The sequence below is a fragment of the Pteropus medius genome, unplaced genomic scaffold, assembly GCF_902729225.1.
Source record: "Pteropus medius unplaced genomic scaffold, Ma_sr-lr_union100, whole genome shotgun sequence".
Classification (NCBI taxonomy): Eukaryota; Metazoa; Chordata; class Mammalia; order Chiroptera; family Pteropodidae; genus Pteropus; species Pteropus medius.
The window spans coordinates 619,545-636,443 of record NW_024349799.1 but is presented as its reverse complement, the minus strand read 5'-3'; the positions used below and the strand labels follow the sequence as shown (position 1 = coordinate 636,443).

The 16,899-nt window shown below is 34.7% G+C and overlaps 1 pseudogene; it reads left to right on the top strand.

The window, feature by feature from the left end:
* The first annotated feature begins 399 nt into the window (after positions 1 to 399).
* Positions 400 to 518, top strand: LOC120621307 (uncharacterized; annotated as a pseudogene).
* Positions 519 to 16,899: the final 16,381 nt, after the last annotated feature.

Genomic DNA, 16,899 nt, shown 5'->3' with positions numbered 1-16,899 from the left:
ATGAGTTTAGTGGCTCTTACATAATAGAAAGTCCTGTAAGATTAAGCAGTGACTTTATTTCACTAGACTGTTCACTCTTGAGTTTAAGAATTATGTCTTAGTTAGATTTCTATTCCCAATACCAAACACAGGGCCAAGCATATAGGACATGTTTGATAAAACATTTATTGAATGTTGTATGAATGGATTAATTATGGATTGCTGTGCCTGCATAGATCCTGAGGTTTCATAGCTTTCACATTCCAATGGTGTCTCAATTTTAATGTGCTGAACTAGATTTTTATTAAGTTGTATGGCTAGGAATGTTTTCACAGTTGTCTGTTTACACAATTGAATTCTAATTTAGTTTCAAAGCACTGTGACACTGTTTAATTAAAATTCAATAAAAATTAAGTATGAGTGTATAGCCATGCCACCCTGAATGTGCCCAATCTGGTCTGATCTCGAAAGCTAAGCAGGTTCAGGCCTGGTTGGTACTTGGATGGGAGACCACATAGGAAGACCAGGTGCTGTAGGCATTAAAAAAAAAAATTAAGTATGAAAATTCTAAAATATAATTTAAAGTATGTTCAGGTAAAAAAGTAACCACTAACAATTAGAATGGGGACATATGAGAAGACCCCAATGAAGCTGAGGACATTGACCCTCTAAAGTCTGCCAAGTTTCTTTGCCAATAGAAATAGCCCTTCTATCCCCACCTAAGAAGATTAACCTTGCTTTGCCTGAAGAATTGTTAATGGCCTCCACTGAAGTAGTTGCCTTGCAAGACACCTCTGAGTCACCTCAGGAGCTACCCATGCCACCCCTCTTTACTTCTAGATCTAGATTCAAGTCTAAGCAGGCCCTAATGGGGGAGGCACAAAGTGTGACCCATGAGGTGTGCTACACATCGAAAGAATTGCAAAATTCTTCCTATTTATACACAGACATATGGAGAAGATGGGTGGGAATGAATATGAAACGTGTAGGATAATGGTAGAAGGAACATAAAATTAAAACAGGTCGAGTATATTGATATGGGCCACTAAACAGAGACTCTAGAGTCAATATTTTAGTTCAAAGGATTAGAAAAGGCTATGATAGTTTATTTGGTTGGTTGGCTGAAACACAGACCAATAAGCCGCCTACACTAAATAAAGAAATTCCAGTACTGCCTCGATATACTATAGAAGAAGATATCCAAAGGCTTAGGGAGATTGGAATGTTAGAGTGGAGTTATCATGTAAGAACTGCTCACTCACCCCAGGAAAATCTAGACGACAAACCTTTCAGCATGACTGTGAGAAATAAATTTGTGAGGGGTGCCCCAGAACCCTCGAAGAGCTCTAACTTGAATCATCAAAACAGAGAGTCATCATCCCTCTTTCATTTCCCATACTTGAATTAAGAGGAAGATCAGTTCCTTGAGGACAGACCATGCTACACTGTCAAAGATTTATACTACCAATCTTTCTCCCAGACTTTCAGAAAGGAAAATAAGACTCTGCAGGATTTACTAACTCTGAAATGACACTTATCCTAGGAGACCCAAAACATCATTGAAACCTATCAGGTATCAAGAAGAAACACTACCAGATCAACAGCTGCATATCAGGTACCAGGGAATGTGTTCATTTTATCAAGCGGTAAAACCAGAACTGAAACAGCAACTAAAACTGGAGTCACCACCTGGTTAGGCTTATGATAATCTACTGTCATTTTCCAACATCCATCTGTTTTCTGCCATCGAGTTACCATGAGACCTGAGTTACCCATCATGAACTGGGGTTTCCACCAACCCAGAACATAGAATTGCTTGGGCGTCTCCTCTATTTTTAAAGGATAGTTTCTGGATATGAAATTCTTGATTGATACTTTTATTTCTTTCAGTACTTTGAATATTCCATTATCTTCTTTTATTGTTTTTGATGAGAAATTCACTATTAATCACATTGCACTGCCCCTGAACTTGATGAGTTATTTTTTCTTTTGTTGTTTCAAGATTTTCTGTTTTTGTCTTTCAACAGTTTAACTTTGATGTATCCAGATCCAACTTGACATTCATTGAGCTTCTTGATTCTACAGATTAAAGCTTTTCATCAAATTTAAGTTTTCAGCTTTTTTTTTTTGTCTCTTTCTTTCTGAGACTCCCATTGATGTATGTTGATAAACCTAATATAAGGTCTTTGAGGCTTTGTTTGGTGTTCTTCAGTTTTTTTTTCCTCTCTATTCTTCATCTTAGACTAATATTGAATGTACCTAATAGGATTTTTATTTCAGTTATTGAATTTTTCAACTCTAGAATTTTCATTTGGTTCTTTTGAATAAATTTTCTTTATTGATAGTCTCTATCTGTTGAGAAATTATATGATTTTTTCTTTAGTTCTTTAAATATGGTTTCCTTCAATTCTTTGAACATATTTACAACTTCTTTGAAGTCTTTGCTGAATACAACTGAACCTATTCAGAGATAGTTTCCTTTTGACTGCTTATTTTCCTCTGAATATGTGTCATACTTTCTTGTATTTTTTTGTGTGCTTTATAATATTTTTTTAAATCTGGTCATTTAGGTAATATATTGTAGCAATTCTGGATTCCTAATCTCTTTATTTCCCCCGGCAACATTTTGTTTTTGTCAGTTTTATTTTTTTGTTTTTGTTTTAAGTATCTTGTGTGAAGTTAAACTGAATAATTTGTTACCTCCAGTATATGTGGCCACTGATATCACAGCTCAGTATTTTTATTCTTATTTTTATATTTTAGCCTGACTTTCTAGCCATTATCCCTGTGGTTGCATAGCTTAGTGGTGAGCCAATAAATTAGCTAGAGGAATTCAACCACATCAAACTTTTAAAATTTCCATTCTCTGCCAGTGGATCTGTGCTTGCTTTAGAGATGCATTTAAAGTTTGGGCAGTTTTCTAGTATGCCCACATTTTCACTTTCTGCTGTGTGTCCCTCTTAGGTCTCCAGTGCACATGACTGTAGGCTCCCAGACAGCCAAAGATGTGTGGCATTCTTGTCAAGATTTAGCTTATTGCTTTTATGTACAACAGCCAAGACAAGGAAACAACCTAAATGTCTATCACGATGAATGGATAAAGAAGTTGTAGTATGTATATATGTGTACACACACACACACACACAGTGGAATACGATTCAGGTATAAAAAATGAGGAAATCCTGCCATTTGCAACAACGTGTATGGACCTTGAGGGAATTATGTTAAGTGAAATAAGTCAGAGAAAGACAAATACTGTATGATCTCACTTATATGTGGAATCTAAAAAAAAAAAAAGAAACCAAACTCAAAAAGAGATCAGATTTTTGGTTACCGAAAATAGGGGGTAGGGAGAGGGAGAATTGGAGGAAGGTGGTCAAAAGATACAAACTTTCAGTTAGAAGATAAATAAGTGCTGGGACATAATACAACATGATGACTGTAGTTAGCACTACTGCTCATAATACATGTGTTAGAAGAGTAAATTCTAAGAGTTGTCATCATAAGGGAAAAAAATTGGTTTTTTTTTTGCTTTTCTTTTTATTATATCTATGAGATAATGGCTGCAAATTAAACTTATTTCAGTAATCATTTTTATGTATAAGTCAAATATGTGCAAGTCAAACCATTATGCTGTACACCTTAAACTTATATATACTGTGATGTAGGTCAATTACATCTCAATAAAATTGGAGGGAAAAAAGGATTTATCTTATTGCTAGGATCTCTCTGTGAAATTTCTGGATAGTCCTCCTATCACCTTTTGCCCCAAGACCCAAGGCTAATAGAGCTGCAGGCTTTTCCCGATTGCTGGGTGTTTTTCTCCACCCTCTACTCCAAATCAAGTTAGCCTCCTGCAGCAGCAAAGCTACTGTCTTTCACAGCCAGTACCACAATAATAGAACAGGAGCCCCAACAAACTAGGGTAGCAGATGGAAGCAGCCCCAGGCCAGGACGCCCATTCTTCATCTGAAGACTCCCACTGTTCAGCAATTGTTAATGAATAAATAGTTTTCAATTTGCTGTTTGCTGAGACCTGTAGATTTCCTGAGCCCTAAAATTATTGATTTTGAAAATTTTGTTCAGTTTATAGTTGCTTTTTGGAGAGAGAATCTGTCAACCTCCTCGCTTTATAGCCAGAAGTTTATCTTAATATAATTTTATGCATGTCTGAATTTAACATAATTTTATAATTTTATAACTGTCTGAACTTTTCTCCCTTTGTTAGGGATACTTTAATGATGTTTTTCCAATCCTATCCTCTTCCTTTGATTCATTCACTACAGCTATAAACACGGGGCTATTCTACCCTGTCATTTTTCATAACATGGCTTCCCAGTCTTTAAGGGTGTACAATAATTTACAAACAGCCATTTATTTAAAATAAAGATTTAGTGGAAGTTATCAGACATATTGTGTTGCATTTAAGTCATCAGTGAAGAGAAGAAGAAATCGGAGAGGGAGAATTTCTATCCGGGAATGAAGAAAATCTTCGTACATTTCATTTAGCAAGCAATTAAGTGTCCCCATATATGCAGAAGTAACATTCAAGGTACTCTAAGAAGAAAAGGAGGGAGAGAGTTAACTAATATTTGTTGAGGGTGTACTTTGTGCCAGGATCTAGGCTAGGGCCTTTACCTGCACTATCTCAGTTAATGATTTCAATAACTCCAGGAGCTAAGTTTTGTCATCTACATTTTACAAAGGAAAAAGCTGTGGCTCATAGAAATCAGGTCAATTGCCCAAGGACAGCCACTTAGTAAGTCATAAAGCTCAGATTTAAAACCATTTTATCTTACTCAAGAGTCACATATTGATTCTCAAGGGATATCTCGAGGGATACCTGTTTTTCTATGTTAGGTAGGGAGAACAATGACAGTGAAAATAATAGTGTGGGGATTGTGGGGTTTTCTCTGAGATTTAAACAAATCTCACTTGACTGGGAAGACAAACTATTCAATTATATCTAAATAAAAATGAAGTACAACTACTATTATTTTTTAAATTTTTTTTGTGACTCTACTTTCCCTAAAATGTTTTGGGGAAAGAAATGTAGTTTGTCAGCGTTGTTATTGCTTCCTGTTTTGTTCTGTAAAGTTACTAGCAGTTTAAAACAAAAAGAAAAAATTTTTCAATAATTTTTTAAAACCTAAAAATGAAAAGAGAATTTGTATGTTTACTTCTAAAAAAGTCCAGTGGAGGATAATTTATCATGCTTCATAGCACTCTTGATTGGAATAGAAAATCTTTTGGGATTATATGCAATAGAATTTAGAAACTAGACCACATCAATGTAAGAGGAGAAATAAACAGACAACTGATCCAGGTCTTGGGAACTGGCCCCTAAAATTGACAGGCAAGATGCACCATGATTCCTCTCAGTGTTCCTGATGCATTTATGATCCTCTTTGGGAGGCAAAACTCCATAAACAAAATTGGATAGTAAATACATGTGTGCACGTGCATACGCGCGCACACGCACGCACACACACACACACAGCTACTTAAAGTACTAAGGAAACACAAAGGCATATATCTTAAGTCCTTAAAAATAATAATGACTTGAAGGAAATAAAACAATGTAATTGTTATTCTATTTTATATATAGTATATTATTACTCTAGGAGGTGGTATTATGGGTTGTTTTTTCTTTCTGCTTCTATGTATTTTGCAAATTTTCTATGATGAATATGGAATATGTGTTACATTTATAATGAAAAGACTATTTTAAAACATGTAAAGAGAACACATAAGGAAAATTCCATCAGAAATAAGTATGAATATGGAGAAAAAGAAAATTATCTATATGAAAGTAGAAAAATCAGATGACTGAAATAGAAGCACTACACGGTTGAGACATATGCATAATAAAAAATAGTAGACTAATGTAGATTCATTAACAGGGAGTATGATAATGATGCTAAAGGAGAGGAAGCCCCTTCTGATATTGATGTGTATGAGGGATTAGAATTAAGAGGAGTAAAAAAACCAAAAGACTAACCGTAGAGCCTAATGTAATAATACAGATATAAGAGAGACTAAGGATGAGAACGATAGCTTGATAATTGAAAAAATAGAAGAAAAATAAAATAGTCATTGGTGTGCGTAAGACACAGAGAAAGAATTTAGTACATGATTAATGTGGGAGGCTAAGGAAAAAGAGGAATAAAAATAATTACCGGACTATAATCCTAGGCAAGCAGGAGAACGGTAAGACTACGAAGGCTGTCAGAATGTAAACAATAGAAAAAGTCAGTTTTTGACAAACATTTTGGTGCTGGCATAATATACAAGTAGAGATACTATATGGACGGCTAGTTGTCTACAGATCTAGAATTGTAAGGCATAAAAAATGGTATTGGGAGCTATGAGAAGACATAACCTTTCCTAGAAATCAGCTGCCCTGTGAGGAAAACATGAGTCTTGGAGAATCACAGATGCACCCAAATGAGGGACTTTTGTTTTTAAAAATAGGACAGTCAATGATGGTGAAAACAGAAGAGAACTTTGAGATTTTGAAGACTATTCACCAAACAAAAACCTGTACATAAGATCAAAGCTCATGGCAGTTTTATTCATAATAACCAAGAACTGGAAACAACCCAAATGTCCTTCATCTGGTGAACGGTTAAACAAACTATCATTCATCTATACCATAGAATATTACTCAGCAATAAAAATGAACTAGTGACACATACAACAATCTGGATGATCTCAGAGACTTATGCTCAGTGACTAAAGCCAATCTCAAAAGGTTACATATTTATATCATCTCACTTATATTACATTCTCAATGATAAAATTATGGAGGTAGGGAACATTTGTGGTCATCAGGGTTTGTAGAAAGGGAAGGAGGCAAAAATAACTAAAAAGAGGTAACAGAAGAGATCTTTCTGATGATGAAACAGTTCTTTATCTCAATCATGGTCATGGTAACACAAACCTTACACATTTGATAAAATTGCATAGAACTATAACATGCGCACACACCAATGACAGCATATAAAACTGGTGAAATTTCAATTTCATTATACAAGATGACATGATTTCATTATCTGTTACAATTAGAGAAAACTGGGTGAAAGGCACATAGGAGCCCTCTCAATTACCTACCTTTTGCGACTTCCTATGAATCTATAATTATTTCAAAACAAAGTGGAAAAAGCTGTGCCAGGAGAAAAAGACTTAGATTTAGCCAGGAGCAATTGAGCTTTATCCCAGGTTGAGGTATAATAAACTAGTTAAATTTTAAGATACTTAAAGTACACAACACGATGACCCAATATACATATATATTGTGAAAGGATTCTCACCTTCAAGTTAATTAACACATCCATCACCTCACATACTTAATTTAAGGTTTTCTGCTTTCGTGGGGTTTTTTTTTTTGGTAAGAACATTTAAGTTCAACTCAGCAAATTTTAATTATACAATACAATGTTATCAACTATAGTCACCATGTTATATATTAGATCCTTATATCTTATTCCTCTTTCAAAGTTTTCACCCTTTCATCAACTCTATTTTTATTCCTTCCAACCCTCAGCCCCTGACAACTACTCTTCTACTCTCTCTGAGTTCTACTTTTTAAGATTCCACATATAATTGATACCATGCAGTATTTTTCTTTGTCTGGCTTATTTCATTTAACATAATACCCTCCAGTTTCATCTATGTTTTTGCAAATAACAGGATTTCCTTCTTTTTTAAGGCTGAATAATATTCTATTGTGTATGTATACCACATTTTCTTTATTCATTCATCTGTTGACAGACACTTAAGTTGTTTCTATACCTTGGCTATTGTGAATAATGCTAATATGAACATGGGAGTACAGATATCTCTTTGGGATGATTTTATTTCCTTTGGATAAATACCCAGGAGTGGAATTGCTGGATCATATGGTAAGTTCTATTTTTAATTTCTAGAGAAACTTTCATACTGTTTTGCATAATGGCTACATCAATTTACATTCCCTCCAACAGTGCACAAGGGTTCCCTGATTTCCATATTCTTGCCAACACTTATCTCTTGTCTTTTTTGATAATAGCCATTCTTACAGATGTGAGGTGATACCTCATTGTGGTTTTGATCTGCATTTCCCTAATTAATGATGTTGAGCACCTTTTTATGTACTTGTTAGCCATCTGTATGTCTTCTTTAAAAACATGTCTCTTCAGTTCCTTTGGCCATTTTTAAACTGGGTTATTTGGCGTTTTTTTGCTATTGAGTGTATGAGTTCCTTATATAGTTTGGATATTAACCCCTTATTGGATATGTGGTTTACAAGCCAGGAGCTGTTAATTTTAGAATATGTCTTAAAAACAAAAGCCAAAAAAATAAGAGATTAAAGAAGGAAATGGTATATATACCCGATATAATATTATTCAACCATAAAAAAGAATGAAAACTTACCATTTGTGACATCATGGATGAAACTTGAAGGCATTAGGCTAAGTGAAATAAATCAGTCAGAAAAAGACAAAGACCTTAAGATCTCACTTATATGCAGAATCTAAACACAATAACAACCAAAAAAACTGAGCTAATAAATACAGAGAACGGATTGGCTATTGCTAAAGGCAGGGAGGTGAGGGATGGTGAAATGGGTGAAGGGGGTCAAATGGTACAAATTTCCAGCTATAAAATAAATAATTGATGGGGATGTAATGGACAGCATGGTGACTACAGTTAATACTGTATTTTGCATATTTGAAAGTTGAGAGTAATTCTTAAAAGTTCTCATCACAAGAAAAAAAATGTTATAACTATATATGGTATTAGATATTAACTAGACTTATTATGGTTACTGTTTCACAATATACACAAATTTTAAATCATCATGCTATTGTGGGGACTGGGAGTGAGACTCCCCAGAAAGTGACAGCCTGGTATGCAGATGATTGGTTTCCAGCTGAAAACTCAGGAAGAGTTTTGTGTGTGTGTGTGTGTGTGTGTGTGTGTGTGTGTGTGTGTGCGCGCGCGCGCGTGCGTTTGTTTTTGTTTTATTTTGTTTTGTTTACCTCCCCTTTACTTACCTAAAGAGATTCAAATAGAAGAACCTGCTTCAGGAAGAGAAATTTAGCATATTCGCCTTGGCACATATGAATTAAGTGTGGTAGACAGGGAGGACTCAAGCAAAAAACTGTTTACTAGATTTTTCCTTTATGTCTCATTGTTTCTGGGTGGCCCTGCAAGAATTCGTTTACCAAATATTAGCTCTTTCTCATCCACCTGTGAATTGCCTACCAGCCTTTCCTTAGTCCAAAATAACATATTTACCTCATTTTGCTTCACTGTCTTTAGATTTTCATGCTCACGTGAATTCTCCCGTGTGCACGCATTAAATTTTGATTTTCTCCTGTTAATCTGCTGTATGTTATTTGAATTATTCGACCAGCCAGAAGAACTAAATGTGTAAGGGGAAAGTTTCCCCGTCCCCAACACTGTACACCTAAAACTAATATAACATTATATGTCAATTATACCTCATTAAAAAAAAAAAAAGGAAATGCACAGTAAACAGTCTCTTCTTCCAACTAAACCCAAACAATCTACGGTATTTTCTTAACATAAGCCATAGCAACCAAAATGGAAAAGGATTTTGGAATAAAGGCAGAAAAGGGATTCCCTAGGCTGTAGCAAACAAAAGCAAACAGTTTGAGGAGATTTTAGAGGTGCTACACCTTAATGTCTGATTTGTTGAACCTGATTGCAAGAGGAATATAAATAGAAGATTCTCCTTTCTCTAACTCACTGTGTCCAGGAGAATTGGTTTTTCAACCAGGAACGTTGCAGAATCAATCTCCTGCAAAGCCAGGATTGGAAGCTATCAAGGACTTACTATCAACAGATTATTATCACTGAGCAGAGCCTTATAATTATTATGACAAACAGCCACATTTTGCTTCCCGTTTCATGTTATATTCAGGGTTAGTATTATAGGAAATCAGGAGAGTACTTTGCAGAATAACTTATGTGACAGGAAGTCACTAGTGTATTTGCAGCTCAGCATGTGGGACCAAAGAAGTTCAACTCATTGCCTGATCTGAAAATAATCATCCTTGATGCAGAATCCTGTTAGGTTCAGAAATATACAGTATAAATTTAACATACAGTATAAAATATTTCTACTTATCTAAGAAGTCCCTCTAGTAAAAACTTATATCTGCAGATCTTACTGTCCAAAATCTGCTTCATCTCTTTCCAACTCTCACTTCCTATGTACTTCCGGGAGGGCGGAGGCGGCCGGAGTATGTACTTCCGGGGGTTGGGGGAATATATATACATATAATACATATCTATATAATCTCTAAATCTCCTCCATATCTAATCATGACCAATTAACTGTTTTAGCTCCCCTAGTGAATGGTTTTTCTTCCAATTTTATGATAGAAAGCTTTCCTTTGACTTTTGATAAGAGCCATAACATTTCATGAATAAATGCACTTTTATTATTAACTTGCAAAAACTCTTAGAAAATCTTGTTCACCTGTTTTGGTTTCATATAAATTGGGATTAGAGTTTTGGAATAAAAATAGAATCTTAGAACTTTAGAACTGGAAGGGATCTTAAAAGATTCTCTACCAACCCCTTTATTTTACAGATGAAGGAACTGAAGCACAAAAATATTAGAGTAACTTCTCAAGTTCATGGAAACAATAAAGTTGGAGAGACAAGAAGTCTGTCTAATGATTTTAGCATTAGAAGCTGGAATCTAGTCTGTCTTTTTGCCAAAAAGGAAAAAAAAAAATGCCAAAACTACTACAGAGGTACTATTTTCACTATTATAAACAACACTGCAGTGAATATTCTTGCCCGTGTCTCTGTGCACATGTGCAAGGGTTTCTTTGGGGTATAGCTTTAGAAGTGCTATAAATATTGACAAATTAAAAATGAGTTACTAGATATTAACAAGTTGCTCTTTAAAGTGATTGTCCAATTTTTACTCCCACCAGAGTTTGAGTTTGAGCCCCCATTTAGTCTAGTTAAACATCTAAATTTTGGCCATTCTGATGGGTTTGGATGGGATCTTACTGTTTTGAGTTTCCCTGATCACTAGTTATATTGAGCATCTATTCATATGTTCGTTGTTTGTATTAGATTTCCTCTTCCATCAATTGTGTTTTTATTCTTTGCCAATTTTTCCCAAAGGTTGATCAATAGTAGTTCTTTATATAGGCTGCATATGCTAATCATCTATTGCTTTTATGCACTGTAAATCTCCTGATGAGACCTTATCTTATTCATTTCCAGCAAACTGGAGAGTACCTGGAGGAACCTAAAACACAGAAAAATGTGGAGAAAGTTTTTAAAGATAAAATGAGAGAAAGGGAAGGAGGGAAAAAGCAATTTCATACCTTGTTCTGACTAAGGTATAAGCATTTTAAGAGGGTTCTCCCACAGATTTGATAGGACTGACTGATCACCAAATCATCTTAGTTCAAAATATCTCACTGATTTATTAAAATTTTTACAATCATAATGTCAAGGCATTCTGTGTTGTTGGTGGTGGCAGTAATGATAGTGGTGGCTTTTTATTTTATATATTGTTTTTTGGTCCATCTGGGCAATTGTTTTTTAACCAAAAGTGATTTTTTAAAATTTTGCTCACTTTTTAGCAAGTCATTACAGTTTAAAAAGGCTCAAATACATTAGCCTGTGATCTCTTAAGATCACTGTTTTTTCTTTATCCCCACCTCTGCCTTTTTTTCTGTAAGGCATAACTACATAAAAGATACAAATAGTCCACATTTGCTTTCCTCGGGCATAGGAATTATACTGGGCTATTTCCATACAGGCAGTATTCTCTTAGACCCTCTCTATAGATGCCAATTAGAAGATTAGTGTCTTTTCTCTCTCCCTCTTTGCTATTAAATAGTCACACAAAAGCTGAGCTGACAAATTACTCTCTCCATGGTGCTCGACAAAGACAGACAATAGATCATCATCATTTACTATACTCAAATCCTATTAATCGCAGATTAATGAGAACATGTCTAGTGGGGAAGAAATTACCAGAATGTGGGCCTATTGGCTTGTTACTCATGTAACATCTGCTCTGGCTTTACCTTTAGTGTCATGTCATCTTTTATCACATTGAAATAATGTTTGCTCCAGAAACATAATTAAGATAATGGAGCAGATTCAGAGCCCTTCCCTTAATAATTAAAGAACTGGGGTTATATTTCTTAGTCCCGTGGCTTTTAAAAACCTAATTTCCCTCTGTTCTTGATTATTTCCTTTTTCTTTTGCTCATAATGATCTATCAAATCTTGGGTTTTTTTGTTCCTTCTCTGTAAACTATGTGGTTAATACTCATACTCAAAACTAGGACAAAGTCCAAATTTGAGTTCTTTTTTCTATGGAGATAAAATTCAGGTAACAAAATTCACCATTGTAACCATATTAAAGCGTACAATTCAAAGGAGTTCCTTTTTACAATTTGAATTATTCTAAATTCAAAATAAGACTTAGATGATTCTATAAGGCTTGTGATGAGCATCAAGTATTGTATTTGCTTTCCTTAATCCTCATCTACAATGTGTTGTTTTATTTTTAATAGTCAAATACTTTCATTTTTTTAAATGTGTGGTTTCACCAATGTTTTAGTCTTTCATTCTTAAGCCAATTTTCTGCTTTACTTCAAAGCACAGAAGTTGAAATTTGGGTTCAAATATTTTATACTCTTGGAGGTCTCCTATTGTCCTCTTGTCTCAACAAGGAGTAGAACTGGGGGAACAAATACTAAGTTTAAAAAAAAAAAAGGCAGTGGCATCTGTAATCTGCTGATAAAGAGGAAAAAAAGAATCACAATTTATGATTATAAAATTGAAGAAAGTAATTGCTCATGTTATTAAAATCTAGACTATGTACTTGTCACTCTTGGAAGGCAGTGGTGATTAGTGCTCAGGGCTGGGTAAGCTGTGATCTAAGGCTTTGTGATTAAGCTGTGATTCAGCACCACAGGGATAAAAACAGCTCCACAACCACGAGCTGGCAAGCACCAGTTGAGGGAGGGAGGAGGGGGAGGATTGCAAAGAGCTTCTTAATTAAATTTTAATTATTGCTAATTAGGACTACTGTTTTTTATATCCCCAACACGGAAGACAAGAGCTGATCTTGCCTTTTTATTATTTTGCTAATTAGTTTCCCAAGGAGAGGTTTGAAAGGGCAGACTCTGCTTTGACAGTATCCAAGTTGTTAGCTGAACTCAGATCTGCAGGTAGATCCCATCCTAAAGCTTGAGCTTTAACATTTCCAGGTAGTTTTTTTTTCCCCTAAATCTAAGATTTTATTCCAGACACTTCAGGAAATGAGCTATCCCTATTCACTATGTGAAGAAATCCATGACTTAGTTATTCTTTTGTTTATCCTGTCTACCTCACCCTCATACAAGTCTCAAAATGTTTTGCTTAATTATTAAAACGGAAAAACCTCTACATGCTCTTAATATACTCACGTAAACTTTTGTGATCTGCTAAATGTTAGAGATGATCTCTGCCAGACTTAAAGGAATAACCAAATGTACACATAAAAAGTGATTGCTAATTTTCTCTAGCAGTGAGTGAACTTAGTGCTCTCCAACAAGTAACAACAACAATATCCTAGTCCCTGCCCCGGAGAGCTCCCAAGTTCTATTAAATACCATTTAAGATGAAATGCTCCAGGTAAACCACACTTGAGATTGCAAAGCAGAAACCCTAATTGCAAGCTTGAGGACATAATCCCAGAAGGTTCCCAAGACCCATTAGCATTATAAACTCTTTGCAAAATTTAAATCCTATTTTATAAGTGCACACATTTCAGAATTCTTCTCCCCAGATAATAAAGTTAAGAGTTCTGAGTTGGTACAACTCCCTGTGTTAATTACAATAAAATCCATCAAATGAAATTACATTTCTAGAATCAACAGCATTTGGCCAAGCATACACACATGCCTTGACAGCCTTCCTTTACAGCTGGAGTTACATTAACACATGTGTTTGTTTCTGCACCTTTTATAGACACAAGAGCCCTGTGATATGTTAATTTACACCAAATCCCAATCCTTTCCCTTGTCTTTATCTTCCCAAGTCAATGATAGGATGTGTCAACACCTTTCATGTTGGGAAGAAAAAAACTGCTTAGACAAGATTTTGTTTTTACTCACTTTAATTAAAAGTACAGAAACTAGAAAACAAAGAGTAAATAAATTAAATCTGCCTTTCAGCGCCATTCACCATCTGCCCTGTCAATATCCACTTTGATGTGAATTATTCTAAAAAGTCATCTGGGTCTTTCTTACTCTGATTAGTCAATTAGCCACATCTCACACTGGTTTAAAATGTGTTTCTTCAGGTCAGTGAGTTGCCCTCACAATCTTAGGGTAGTTGACATACCAATAAATAAAGACTTCTGAGATTTCCCATTAGTACTCAAAGATTTCTGTTGCTTCTTTATTTAGCTTATTCAATATTTGAAAGCTCTCTGATAATTATGTAACTTTTCAAAATAATAAACATTACACGATTATGTTTTATTTTCCTTTATTTTATATTTTTATGTTAGATATGAAACAGGTAATAACCTACTCATTAACGTCAGTATTGACCTCGTTTTTGTAGGTGAAGAACGTCCTCCAGAATATTATCCAACCCCAGTTATGCTCCTTTCGCAACTTGCTGGTTATAGTATTCCTGCTTGTTCCACAACCACCTATATTAGTCCACAGGAATTGGTTTTTAAAAGATACTTAGACTATTCCAAATCTCTATGTGTGACCATGGAAAAAGCCTCTAGATTTGGGTGCTTTTTAAGAGAATGGGGTGAGACAGTGAACAAGGGCGGGGGGGAATAAAACAGAGTGACCTTTTACAGAATAATTGTGTGTCAAGAACTGAGGAGTCTGATTAACTCAATTCTGTGCATCTGAACCACACACTCCGCCCTGCCCCTCACTTCCACAAGCCCTACCAAAACAAAAACTCTGTGACCCACTTGCATTCAAGGACACCTTGGCACATATAGTTCTACAAACCTGGAACTAAGTTCATGACTTCTCAAAGTTAGAATTTTCTAATCATTTTATGTTAAATTTTGGCAGTGAGTTACAAGATATAAGTTTTCAGATATAACAAATAGCATATGCCTAAATTAAAGCCTATATAGTGGGTATGATTTAAAAAAAAAAAACATTCAGGTAGCAAGAAATATCACTGTATTTTATATAAAAACTTAATTTTGGGGTGGGACAAATTGAGGTAAAACTGGTTCTACCCATCAATCACCTCTGTACATAGGTTACCACTGAGTCTCCCATAGTCCTGTGCAAATGGCACCTTCAGTATCAGTGGTTCTCTTCTGCTTCGTTTACATATTTGGGACTTGGAATTTTCCTCAAAACTGACTGAATCCCATATGTCTAGAGTTCTGAAGAAACCTCTCTTTCTACATCACTTCTCCAGGACATTCTGTCTCTACCTGAAAATCTCCTCCCTTTTTCCTTCTCCACAAACTCTCTAAATTTTCTCCAGACCTTAAGCTTTTGGAAACAAAAGCCAAGTCTTGCACAATACCCTGCTTTCTGCCCTATAGAGACCCTGAGCAGGAAGTAGAAAAGAAAATATGTGGATATAAAAACCATTAGTAACACAAAATATTATCCATATCTCATACCACATACTAGGAACATTCCATATAGATCACAGATCTAAATGAAGAGAGAAAGAGACGAAGGAAAGAAGGAAGAGCATGCCCCCCATAGAAGTATGAAAAGGAGAATTCCTGTATAACTTTGGCATAGGAAAGGGTCTTTCTAAATATGACTCAAAAGCCAGTGTCATTAAAGAAAATATGGACAGCCTACATTAAAATATTTTAAAGTTCAGCACAGCAAAAATAAAATATGTGATATCAAAAGATGAATTGCAAATTGGAGGGAAATATTTATAATAATTCTTGCCACAGACAAAAAGCAAATCTTTATCTAGAAGGAACCCCATAAACAAAATAAGGAAAAAGACCATCAACACCATTCAACAGGAAAATGAGCTAAAAATAGGAACAATTCACAGAAAAGGAAATAAAAACATTTTTGAACACAAGAAAAGATACTTAACTTCACTTATAATTTTTTAAAAAATGCAAATTAAAACTACATTGAGATATCATTTCTCAGCTATTAAATTGGTGAAAATCCAAAAGTTTGAGAATGCACAGTGTTGACAAAGCTATGGGGAAACGGGCCCTTTCATACAGTGCTGGTGGAAGTGTAAATTAATACAACTCCTATGGAGGGCAATTTACAATGTCTATCCAATGTACAAATGTATATGTTCCTTAACTTAGCAAATCCACTGCTGGGAATTTATCCTACAGATATCCTTGAATAGATTATTCACCAAAACGTTGTAACAGCAAAAAATTGGAAAACAATCTAAGTATCTATTACTAGAGAATTCACTAACTAAATGATGGTGCATCTATATATTGAAATATTTTGCAAATATATGAAAACAATGAGAAAGTTCTATATAGTTATATTGATATATGTCAATATATATGTGTGTGTGTATATATCAATATATATGTGTGTGTGTATATATATATGTATATACATATATATGTATATATCTCCAGAATACATAGAGATATTTTTTAAGTGTAGAATAATACCATCTTTTGTGTACAAAAGAAGGAGCTATATCTATTCATAACCACTTGTATATGTAAAAACTCCATAAAGATTCAGAGGAAACCAGGCAGATGGGGCCAGATATGAGGGGTGTACTCATATCTCTATAATGTGATTTTTTTATTGTGTACTTTTTCATCTTCATGTTCTCTCTGATCCTCTCTACTACTTATGAGTTATAAATTACAACGAATTCTGATAATTATTTTTCATCTGTTTATAAATTTTGAATGATTTAAAATTTA